At 35.2% G+C, this 12,440-nt stretch overlaps 1 long non-coding RNA gene and 1 other non-coding gene across 2 annotated transcripts; one reads left to right on the top strand and one right to left on the bottom strand.

Moving 5' to 3' along the window:
• The first annotated feature begins 3,295 nt into the window (after positions 1 to 3,295).
• On the top strand, positions 3,296 to 3,369 carry TRNAV-CAC (transfer RNA valine (anticodon CAC)). The gene has a single exon. It is a non-coding gene; the product is annotated as a tRNA-Val (tRNA).
• A 1,819-nt stretch (positions 3,370 to 5,188) lies between these two features.
• On the bottom strand, positions 5,189 to 6,657 carry LOC147559640 (uncharacterized). The gene is made up of 2 exons (XR_015234636.1): positions 6,535 to 6,657; positions 5,189 to 6,229 (listed from the first exon to the last, which is right to left on the bottom strand). It is a non-coding gene; the product is annotated as an uncharacterized LOC147559640 (long non-coding RNA).
• Positions 6,658 to 12,440: the final 5,783 nt, after the last annotated feature.

The raw sequence follows: 12,440 nt of genomic DNA, 5'->3' as shown, positions 1-12,440 counted from the left end.
TAAAGACGAGTTCTTACAATCTATACATGGGCACCTTATAAGTCCCACATCGTTAACATAACCATGAACAAAAGCATTATCCAGAAATGCAGAACTCCATCATCATAAGTTTGAGAATTTTTACGCATATGAATCCAACTTTTATTCGTGACTTTAGAAAACACTTAACAAAGCTTACTAAGTGAAAAGTTCAAAGATCAAGAACCCGCAACTCTGTTACAACAAACAGCAACTTCAAACAAATGTGTTGTAATTAAATTCTGAATTTTATTATGATAAACACTTACAAAATGCAGCAGATGTTGTTTTCTTTTTTTTTTTTTTTTTTTTTTGTTGAAATATCCATAGAATTAAATCAGATGTTGCTTGAACTGTTGAAGTACAACAATTTCGTTGAAGTATTCTAAAGCATTTTAAAGATATTGAAACAAAATGATAAACCTTTTCAAACCTTCCGACTACCAAAATGATGTTCTAGAGTTATGCAAGTAGCTATACCCAAATATGTCAACATATTCCGTATTAACGGTGGATAATCATAAACTTGATGCATGACTCGTCGGCTTTTTATGATGAATATATTACAACTTAAAAAAATACTCCATGTTTTAATAAGCACTTATGTTTTTATTCGTTTCCTCAATCTAATTACTACCTTTCTATTGTATATTTTTTTTCACTGTTGCGAAATCATTCTTAAATAAAATAATAGATCAAGCAGATTAAAGTGCTTAGAGCATCTCAAATGCAAGACTTAATCTTAAAATCTTAAGTGCCAACTAGGACTTTAGAGTTTTTTTTGAGATAAAACCTCTCCAATGCAAAACTCAATTGAGATCTTAAAATGATGTGGAAGCATTAAGTTTTAAGATGCCTCAACTAGAAACTCTATTTTTGAGATCTCTTTTGAGAGTCTTAAGTGTCCTAGTCATCAAATTTAATTTTTTGACCAATAGAAAACCTTTCTTTCTCAACTATTTTTTCCTATTAAATGTATGTGTGACATGTGTATCTATTAGAGTTTTTTAGAGTGTTGCATTGGAGAAGGACTTGAATTAGAGACACTCAAGTTAGCCACATAAGAAAGAGAATCTCAATTGGGACTCAACACATAAGTCAAATAGAGTTTTTTTTAAGTTTTGCATTGGAGATGCTCTTATACAAGAACTCATAATGATCACATGAGATTAAGATCTTAGTCCTAAATATCATCCTTTCAGTTCCCACATTTGGTGTAAAGAAAGTGTTAATTACAACACATGGTGTTAATAAATGACTTCATTGTTAATGACTAATTATTAAGTTTAGTTAGTTAGACAATTAAACTTAATCATTGATTAAGTAATAATCAATCTATCTACAGTTCTGACATCTGGTTATCTTTGAATGTTGACTAGTCTTAACTGGATATACAAATATAACAGAATTTATGTTATTCCATTTGGGCAGTTAGTAGTTAGATATCATATCTGTATTAATATTAGATTAACATTCTAAAACTTGATTAAAAAGTAGTTTAACCAAATATACCTTCTCTGATCACATGATTATTCACATGGTGGCTATATAATATTCAGGAGTATATATATATATATATATATGAAGATCGACAACCTTACAAAAACAGATAAGTGGGGGCGATCGTGATGATCGAATTATAAAAACAATATTTTAGTGATGAAATTACAAAGATATCATGACAACGAATCGGGTGGTGGCTAGAGATCTAGACAAGGAAAACATTGCTATCATAATAAATCGGTTGATTGGTCATACCACTTTATGAAACCTTCTCTTAACACATAATTAGGGGACAAGATTAAATTAGGTCATGACATTAAGATTGATTAGGAACATAAAAACGGATGTTTAGGGAATGTGATCCAAGTTAATCTCTCCGTGTCAAGTGGCGGGGTCTAAATTTTATTTGTTTAATTTGAGGTAATGTGTTTTTTTTTTTTATGGATTTTATGAGACAATCTTTGACTTTGAATTATTTGAATGTTTTATCACTTACACTATTAACTTTGAAAGACTTCTCATGTTATAAGATCATGTGTCTAGTTGGTTATGTTTTTCAATCTATTAAAATAATTGAACTTTTTTTTAAGTCTCTTGGATCGGTCAACGAAACTTAATTGTGTCTGAAGAGGAATTAGACGGAAATACTAATTCTTGATTTGGTCCGTTTTAGTTAAGCAAAAAATAATTAGCAACAGACAAATACTCAAGTATATCAGTTTTTTTTTTTTAAATAGTAAGATTCGAACCGTGATCTCTACATACTGAAGAGCTATTCATGTAAATGTTTATGAGTGGAGAGATAATACATGCTCATCATGGTATTGTGTTTATGACAAATTTGCCTCCAGTGAGCTTTTAAATTGAAAGGCAGCCCAGTAAGGAAGTATTTTGGTGCTTCATGTAAGGCCCAATAAAGAAATTCTTAAGGCGCCTCCTAAATAGAGTGTAGTGCTTTGGTTATGGTTAAGTAGCTCGGAGTAGCCCTCCTAGTTTCACCTTTGCATACTTGAAGAGAAGAAGTAGAAGAGAGAAAGAGAAAGAGAAGGAGAAAGAAAGACTCCAAAAGGTTTAGCTCCGAGCGTTTAGATAGATGGAGAGGAGATTTAGCAACAAAAAGACCCAGAGAACACAAGTTTTTAGATTGGGAGATGCTAGAGTTACAAAGGATTTTGACAAAAGAAAGTTCCCAGCTGATGTGGGTCGTGGACATATATTGGAGCATGGACTCCAAATTCTTGTACATATTTTGAAGAAATGTCACCGATCTGAATGTTGCACACATGTTTGGATAAAAATATAGATGGTTAGCAAATTCACAACAACGAACTTTGAGCTTTCATTCTTTTCCATGATTTTCATCAACTAAAATATGATTTTGGAGGAAGATAAATGGTCTAACTTCGAAATGTTCCTACTCACAAAAAAAGTTTGAAATGGTGAGGTAGATAGAGTAGTTTGGTAGAAGTAATTTGATTCTTTTTAATTACTTAAAAGTTTCTTGACCGAGTTGAGTGTGAGTAACACTTTGACTTCAAACTGATCAAATAATGTGAGTCTGATAGATAGAAACAAGAAGTGTATATAAATTTTTCGATCCGTAAATACGTTATAATGGGTTTGTAATATGAGTTTGAGTCCCTCAGTCTTGTCGAGTATATCAGTTGTCTCTCGGTTGGGGTCAACGTAGATCTAAATCCATTTCTGTATCATCTAAATTCTAAAAAGCACCTAAAGAAAGTAATAAAACAATTGGGTGTCTAATAACACAAAAGTCTGGGTGGTGTAGTCGGTTATCACGCTAGTCTCACACACTAGAGGTCCCCAGTTCGAACCCGGGCTCAGACATTTTTCCTCTTTAATTATTTTTACCCCTAAAAGAACACTTAGAATCGATTTCCATTCTTTTCTTACACTGATCTTTTGGATTATATTCTTCTTCATCGTAACTCCCATTTCATGGCTGGAACCGATAATCAATTTTACTAGTAATTTTTTTTATAAGATAAGCGGAATAAGGGCCCGGAAACAAGAAAACCAAAACTCAAAGGCCAATTATCCCCAACCCTTCCTTAGCCTAACAGTTCCCCTCGTGTCTGACTCTATTATGTTGACTAATTCTGGTGGTAGTCGATCAATAGATAGTCTCGTTTCTCCATTCCGAAGATTCATTTTAGCTAAAAAGTCTGCTGCTTGATTAGTTTCTCTATAAATATGAGAGATAGTAACACTTCTAAAATGATGGCGTAACCTTTTAACTTTAATATTGGCTTCGTGAGTAAGGTTTGTACATTCATCGAATCCAGACCCACTTTTATATTTTCCAGCCCAATCTCTTTTGCCATGTGTAGGCCCATTTCTAAACCCTGAAGTTCGTGAAAGAAAATAGTCTGCTTCTCACATGTTGTCGTCGTTGCGGCTAGCACTCCTCCTTCTGGTCATGAATAATAGCTCCATAGCCCACTGTCTCGCTAGTTAGTGACCCATCTCTTGGCTCAGTCCATTTGCATGTAGTATAAGTTGGCCTAGCAAGAGAGATATCCAGGTTCCAATCTCTTGGGATGTTTCTATTTTCTAGAGTATCAGTTACCTGTCCCGTCCCGAATGACATTTTAACCTTGACTTCTTCGTATAGTTCACTGAGAATAATCGTTGTTTGACGAGTGAGACCTTCAAAATCTTTCCTGTTACGTCTGCCAAGTATGATACATATATATGCATTGAATACCGGCCGGCCAATTTTCCTTCCTATTGAGGGACCCTTGATATTAGTTAGGCACCAGTCGATCTTGTCTTCCCAACTAGAGGCACACTGTCTTGAGAAACCTGCAGGTTGTTGGAGTAGTTCTTCCCAAATTGGTTTGGTTTCAACACACCCAAGTAAAATGTGGTAATCAGTTTCTTCCTCTCTATTACAGAATACACACCTGGGGTGAACATTTATGGCTTAGCGGCTTAGCCCATTAACTTAGCCGCTTCCTTGTCTATAATCTTCTATATAGTACTGCTACCCAGGAAATGAAACTACGTCGTGGAAAGGAAGGTTACTAATTCGCATCGATATTCAAAAAAAAAAAAAAAAAGTTGTAGCTGTCCTAATATACAAGAGGACTAGAGGAGTGTTACATGTACAACTTAATTATTTATAATGGATTACGTATGTTGAAAATTTGCGAGTTATACTGAGTTCGGTTGAGTTAGTACGTTGTTAAACAACTAGCATTAAACCGTTACAAATCCAATATAAGTAATTGGATATACGGAAATGACCTTCTGCCCGGCCGTCTTCTGACTGAATCTCGGCCGGGTGACGTAGCCGAGCATGATTTAGAGAGAAAATTAAATATTTTTTTCCTTTAAATCTTGTCAGGCCACATCATACGGTCAAGATTCAGCTGAAATACGGGTGACGACTATGAGGTTGTTAGTGTATAAGTGAACTTTGTGAACAAGTATAACTAATCCTGTAAACAAAGAACTATATTTGATATTATGAAGTTTTTTAAAGTCCAAAATAAAGCATAAAAAAACAATGATAAAAAAGAAAGAAAAATAAAGAATGAGAAGAAAAACAGTACATTAGTAATAATAGTTGTACTATTCTACTCCAATAATACTGTGAAAACAGTATTTTGTACTAGTTTTCAAAAGTCACGAGAAGATAGAGTTTTTAGAGTGAGAGAGAATATTTATCATTTAATCATTCAAGCAACAAACAACATATAAAACAACAAATTCATCATTCCAGTACTTCTGCAACACCACATTTATGCTCATCTTACAAATAAAAAAATCCAAAACCCTAAAAACTGGCAGCCAGGCAGGGATATTCAAAGAAAACCCACACACTTTTTTCTCATCACATTTTGTTTTCTTGGTAAAATGAATATACTTCTATCTGATCTATTCATCCTCACTTCCATGTTTTTTGTTGCTTCTTTAGTGTCTTACATCATTACATGTACCAAAACAAATAAGTTGATGAAACTAAAGTATAAGAATTTCGTCTCCAAATTCATTCCAAATTCTTGTTAATCATGGAGCTCTTTATATAGATAACTTCCAAAGTGTACGTCGGGAACTAACTTAATAAGAATCTCATATAACAACGAAGAGAAAGCCAATAACCCTTGGTTGGAGTGGTATTAGCTAGACTTAGTCTTCCACCTTATAGATCAGAGGTACGAGGCACGTTGATTTAGGAAAAGCTCAAGAGGGTTTTGAGCACGATTTGATTTAGGAAAAGCTCAAGAGGGATAGACAAGAGAAAGAGGGGTGAGTTGGGCGGAAGGAGACAACAGTGGAGGTAAGATTTTCTAACATGACCTCAAGAGAAAGGGCTTATGACAAATCAGAGAATAAAACTACCAACTTTTACGTTGGGTCTTACAAGGTCAAGAAAAGGTCTTACAAGGTCAAGAAAACTATAGGAACAACGGAAAATAAAGTTGTGATCCACTTAAATATGGATCAACCGACAACAGAAAAGAGAGGATGGAGATAGACGAAGAATACGATTAGTGAAGAAAAGCTCAGTTAGGATACCACCTTTTCAAGGCAAACGAATAATAAAAGTTACATAATAAAGGCCTCCCATATTGTTGTTGATACTCTCCAACCATGGAAAGCTTTCATCATGGCCAAAGATTTCAAATCTTGGGTAAATACTAGTACTTGTTGTGGTGAATGTGAACTCAACCATGACAACCTACACACAAACAAATGGAGATAATTAATTAGCATAAAGTAATGTAATAATTAACCACAACTAATTTGTGAATTTCTTCTAATCAAGAAAATAAACCTTTAAGTACCCAAGATTGAAAGCAAAAAAATAGGAGTAAATTTTCAGTTTTTCATGCATGGGTAGGTAGAAAACGCAAAACTAATACATAGATTTAAGAAGAATGCAAAGTGGGTTAATAGGATGATTACATAAAAAAGCTAATTGCTTAAGCTAAAGATATGTTAATTTTGTAGGTAGGTATTCAAAAAAACTTTTGCAATGTTTACCTTGTAAAAAGTTTACTTCTTGTTCTTTTGGTTGAAATTAGGTATTCTTCTCTCCCCCTCATCACAAAACACAACACAAGCAGTTCAAAATTTAGAGAGAGAGAGAGAGAGAGATAGAGAGGTGAAAAGTGAGGTGGTGGTGGGGGGTTCTTATGGAAGGAGGTTGGTTGGGCTTGACAGTGACTGATCTAAGCCCACAAAGAATATTACCCGTGACATCACAACGTGCACCCCCTGGCCCCTGCCCTTTGTGTGAGCTGTACTGATTGATTTTAGTCACATTTTTTCCAATTTTTTTTTAGAGTTTTACTTGGGCTTATGAGGCCTGAGGCAGTCAAATGTGAACAATAGGTATTGGAAATTCTCACTATTTGCATTTTTTTCCCTCTAATTTTAGAGGAGTGCAAAACTAACTCGAGCTTTGCGTAGCCTTTTTTTATTTCAAATTATCGCAATCTTAAAATGTATGTACATCTTTTCTTACAATAAAAGCAGAGGAAAGAAATTATGTTTGATTAGACTCGTTTACATTTACCCAAATATAACTAGGTCGATTTGACTGATTAGAAAAACATAACATTTTTTATACCTATAAATTCCTAAAAAGCACTAATATGTTAGTGAGAACTTAGTAGTAATCCCTTTGTTAGATGTTGAAAATATTTAACAATGAAAGTGAAGAGTTCAAGAAGTAATAAAGTTTTTGGAAGTGGTAGAGAATCACGTGACTCAAATACAGATGCACGCGTGTGTTACTGGTTTTCCGTGCTAAACTTGCAAAGTTTTCCCCCCTTCCCTTCCTCCTAGAATATTTTCCCATTATCTTCTTCACCTTTTACGAGTCAATTACCAAACTACCCTCATTAAAATCTAAGATGAACCAATCTCTATTTTAAGCTGTCTTCTATGTGGTAAGCCCATTTCAGATCCATACGAGGTATAGATAGTGTTTCACAACAGGTAGGAGCAATTCGAAAACAGTCTATAATGCCCCGTTTAAGTGGTCGACGAGAGTTGTTCATATTTTCAACTTTGGCATACTAACAATAACTTATTGATTAGTATAGTGTCTATCGTTCTATAATATGACAAACGCGAGAATAAAGGAAGAAATAGTTGGTAGATAAGAAGTTACAAAAGAAAAAAAACAGGAATAGATAAAAGAAGAAACGTTTAGTTAAACTTTTGAATGTCGATAACAAACAGTTGCTGAAAACTTTGTATTCGATACAAGGATTAGAAGTGATCCAGTTGCTCTAAGAACACCTCATTAAATCGCACATGGTCTAAGTCGAGATCTGTCAGCATAGGGTCAGAGGGTTGTTAGGTAGGGATACAACAGGAATTCAAAGAATTCACTACCTCTTAAGTGGGGGCATTTCCCAAATTAGGATTTATAGAAGAGTCAAGGGAAAGAAAACAAGAAATGGTGTGGGAAGGGGGTCAGCTAATTATTCACGGTCGTCGAGGATTTCGGTCAATGGAACTGCTTCCTTTGGGGCAAGTTGCCCATTAGTTTTTTTCAAAATTCATGAATTCGGAGTTGACCTTCTTTTCCCTAATATTCCTGCCCATGCTGCCCGATTAACTGACCTCCTGATGAGTCCTGACCTGATTCATTTCTAGGTCAGGGGGTCCCCCCCCCCCCAATTCCCACCCATATAACTTTCTTTTTAAAACAAACACGTCGCTAGTTTGGGAGGGGGGCCTCTTTTTCAATTTCCTATTTTGATAGGATCGCCCATGTCTTCAAAATATTTCACTATTTGTGTCCTCCAAAAAGTTCACATTATTCCACCACTTTCATCCTCTCCCCCATTTCATAAATTGATCTAGGACCTACCGGTGGGGTAGTCCTTTGTCAAAAAATGTGTTGGGTAGTCTAGCTAGGTTATCCATGACCCAAAATCATATCGAAGAGGTGAAAATTTTCTCCATTTATTGAAACAATCGCTAACACGATGATACCTTTTGTGACTGTGTGAAATTGTTTTCACAATCTTTACCTCACATATTGGGTTTTATTTTAATAGATAATTGGATAGAAACTTGAGTTTAGGTTGTTACTGGTCATTCTCACTTTGAAAATTTGGATAAAATCAGAGTCCGCTCGAGTATATGGGAGGCCACAAGTGAAGTGCAAATTGAAGCCTTATACGACAAGCTAGAAAAAAATAATTAAATCTCTTAGAGTGTTTATCAGAGGATTTGAACTCTTAACCTTTTGCACGCGATCTAAATTCCTAACAACTAAACTTCAACTAATCATGTCTAAGTCCTCTACACTCATTGTCAAATAGTTTCGAGTTGGATGATCACAAATTTAACATGGGATCAGAACTAGGCCCACACGTGATAGGCTTAAAAGCCACAAGTGTTCCACGTCACCCGAAAAAAGAACACGTGATTGACTAAAAAACGCTACGCATGAGGGGACGTGTGAGAATAGTCTCACATGGAGAAAGGACATCTAACAACCAAGATTATAATGGTCTAAGTCCTCTCCGCTCATTGCCAATTAGTTTTGAGTTGGATGACCACAAACTTAACAAACCTAATTCAGTATGGTTTGTATAAAATTGGGTTAATTTATCTTAAAGTTTTCATAACATGTGTCTTAAGTGCACGTAAAGACGTAACTTCTTTTCATTTTTATCTTAAAAATGTGTACAATTAGTGTGGACGTTATATCTTAATTTGTTTTTTTCTAATATAGATTTGAAGAGTCATTATATCATTATTTGTCAAACATACGGAAATCCTCCAAATTTAACAAATTATCATGTGAAATTGTGTCACTGCATTTCTTTTTCGGAAGTGCTAAAGCATTTTACGAAAGAGTAATACTAAAATAGGCAACAACTCAAAACCTACTCCAGGTATACGAAATCAACAGTCTCTATTTTGGAATCAACTCTCTTTCTTTCTTGATGATTTTTTTCACTCTTCGTGAACAATTAATTTCTATTTAAGTGTGAGATAAATATAAGAGTTAATTCCTATATGGCCCCCTACTTTGTGACCAGCTTCCTCTATGGCCCCCTTTTTTTCGTAAATTCAAATATGACCCCCTATTTTCATGGAAATGTCCTAACTACCCTTCCTTTAAATTTTTTTCAAAATAAAATAAAAAAAACAAACATAATTCCACCTCACCTCTCTTCCCAAATCATCTTTCTCTCTCTCCAACTCACCTTTTTCTCTCTCCACCTCACCTCTCTTCCCAAATCATCTTTCTCTCTCTCCAACTCACCTTTTTCTCTCTCCACCTCACCTCTCTCTCTCTCCACCTCACTCTATCTTCTCCGATGAAGGTCGCCGGCCGGAAAATTTTCCGGCTGACGACCTTCAACCTAAAAAATTTTTTTTACTCCCATCTCCCTCTCTCTCTAAAAACTCCGCTGAAGGGAAAATTTTCCGGCCGGCGACCTTCATCGGAGAAGATAGAGTGAGGTGGAGAGAGAGAGAGAGGTGAGTTGGAAAGAGAGAGAAAGATGATTTGGGAAGAGAGGTGAGGTGGAGAGAGATAAGTGGTGGAGAGGGAAGTGAGGTGGAATTATGTTTGTTTTTTTGATTTTATTTTAAAAAAAGATTTAAAGGAAGGGTAGTTAGGACATTTCCATGAAAATAAGGGGCCATATTTGAATTTACGAAAAAAAGGGGGCCATAAAGGAAGCTGGTCACAAAGTAGGGGGCCATACAGGAATTAACTCTAAATATAATTTTGTAGTCATTTTTGTTTATGAAAATCGTTCACAAATCTGCTGCTATAGTATGTAGCTCCACAAACAGAATAAACAAAACAAAAAGCAAATGTTCCAGAGTACTCTAGACAATAGCAATAATTAACATAGGAAGATGTATCATGTATAGAAAGAGATATTAGTGTGCAGAGAGAAACTACATGCATGGTGGGAGTGGTCCTTCATTAGTATTGATTTTCATCTTTCATACTGTATAAAAGACTGTTAAAGAGAGAGAAAGAAATGGGTTCCTTTCTAAATCGGGTGTTTAATTGGATGCCATATTCAATCTTGCCATGCCCATGCATGGCTAATGGCACAACCAACAAGGTGAATGAAGCAGGCAGCTGGCCTCTGTCTATATTTTCACTAACAATTCTTATGGTAGTTAGGGACCCGACCCGACGTGTGTGATATGTACATGTATTTATGTTAGAGAAAGAAAGAGAAATCTAGAGAGAGAGAAAACAGAGTCATCTCTATATATCTGCATATATTGGTTAAATTTGTAGATCCCAAAATCTGTTGGTTGAAAGTGAAATATGATAAAATGAAGTCGGGATAATTCTGAAGGCAGGAAAGACAGAAGAATAAGGTATGCATTTAGGTATGTACAGGCCCAAGTTGATGAATTTTGTTTCCATTCAATTTTTCTTCTGTCTAGTAAGACAAATATTATAAATGCCAATAATGCAGTCTTTCTATTACCCTATAATATTTGTCTAGTAAGACAAATATTATACTAGCTTGTTTCCATTCAATTTTTCTTATTCATTTGGTTTGGCTATGTAAACTCCACGTCCATCAACAAACATTTTAAGAGAAGCTAGCTTGTGTTAAGATGGAGTTAACGAGGGACAGCGCGTGCCGACGTGACCCGAAGCGAGCTAAAATTTGTAGTTCTACTTAACGGATTTGACTATTTAAACGTGCATTGTCTATGAATTATGACATAATTAATTTCATATCATTTTCTTCCCATATTTGTCAAGACCAAAATGATATTTTCGGATAGCTTGATCATAAAGGCTGTAGAATGAGCTCACTAAAATGTATTTTCCGAAATATACGTAACAAGAAAAACAACCTAGCATTTTTTTTGAAATGGACTCAAGAGTCGTTATATCATTAAACGCCTTGATACATCACAAACATATTACATCATGAATTTTTCATATAAAAAATACATCATATATTGGATAAACTCAATAACTACCATCTCAAAGACATCGAATTTGAGATCTCTCGTAAGAGGAATGGGTAGCAACCACTAAGCCAAATGGTGTTGAAAAAAAAACCTAACACTTGAAGACTATGAATATTGTGCAACCTTCTTCATTTAACTTTGTGGTCATCCAATCCAAAATCAATTGGGAATGAGTAGAGAGGACCTACACATCATATTCTTGGTTGTTAATTATTCCTTCTCCGGCCCATGTGGGACTATTCGGTCATGCACGATAGGCGGTGCACAAGAGTGGGCGTGGAGTAATTTAGTTATTTATATCCTTTGAAAATACAAGATTATTCGTCAAAGGATATAAATAACAAGATTACTCCTTGTCTTATTCGGTCATATACGATAGGCGGTGCAAGAGTGTACACTAGGTGTAGTTCAATCATTTTTGAAAATTTAATTTCTTTGAGAAAAGGGAAATTCTATTCCTCCCTCCCCCAGTCTTTATGTGACAACATCTTACTTGAACACCGAGACCAAGTCCCTTACCACTGAGCTACAACCCTGATATTTGTTAAAAATCTAGTTTTAGTTTTTTTTGTCAGAATTTTAGGGTCTTCTTTCACTAATCTTTAGGATTTTTTTGTCAGATCTTCAGGGTCTTTATTCTCGGATCTTTAGGATCCCGATAGTGTCTGTGTTTAAAGGTATGTAACTCTCATGAAGTTTTCAGAGGAGAGAAATAAGAATTCATCCATGTAAACTGATTTATTCACTTATTAATGGAATTTGTTCCCTTGACTTCAAAAAAAAAAAAATAAAAATATGCCACGGCTTAACCTGGGCAGCCCGTGTATGGAGAGAATATGATCAAGTGAGAAGCCGTCACATCAGTCACAGGACCGGAGGAGGGAGCACATGGAAAGAGGAACAAAATTTTTGTTGAAGAAAACCATTTATGACCGACTATGTACTAGGAGTCAGTT

Source organism: Eschscholzia californica, unplaced genomic scaffold (genome assembly GCF_041429995.1).
Source record: "Eschscholzia californica isolate CP2 unplaced genomic scaffold, dmEscCali1.0.p SCAF_2, whole genome shotgun sequence".
Lineage (NCBI taxonomy): Eukaryota > Viridiplantae > Streptophyta > Magnoliopsida > Ranunculales > Papaveraceae > Eschscholzia > Eschscholzia californica.
The sequence above is the reverse complement of the archived record's forward strand: the minus strand, read 5'-3'. Positions and strand labels throughout refer to the sequence as shown.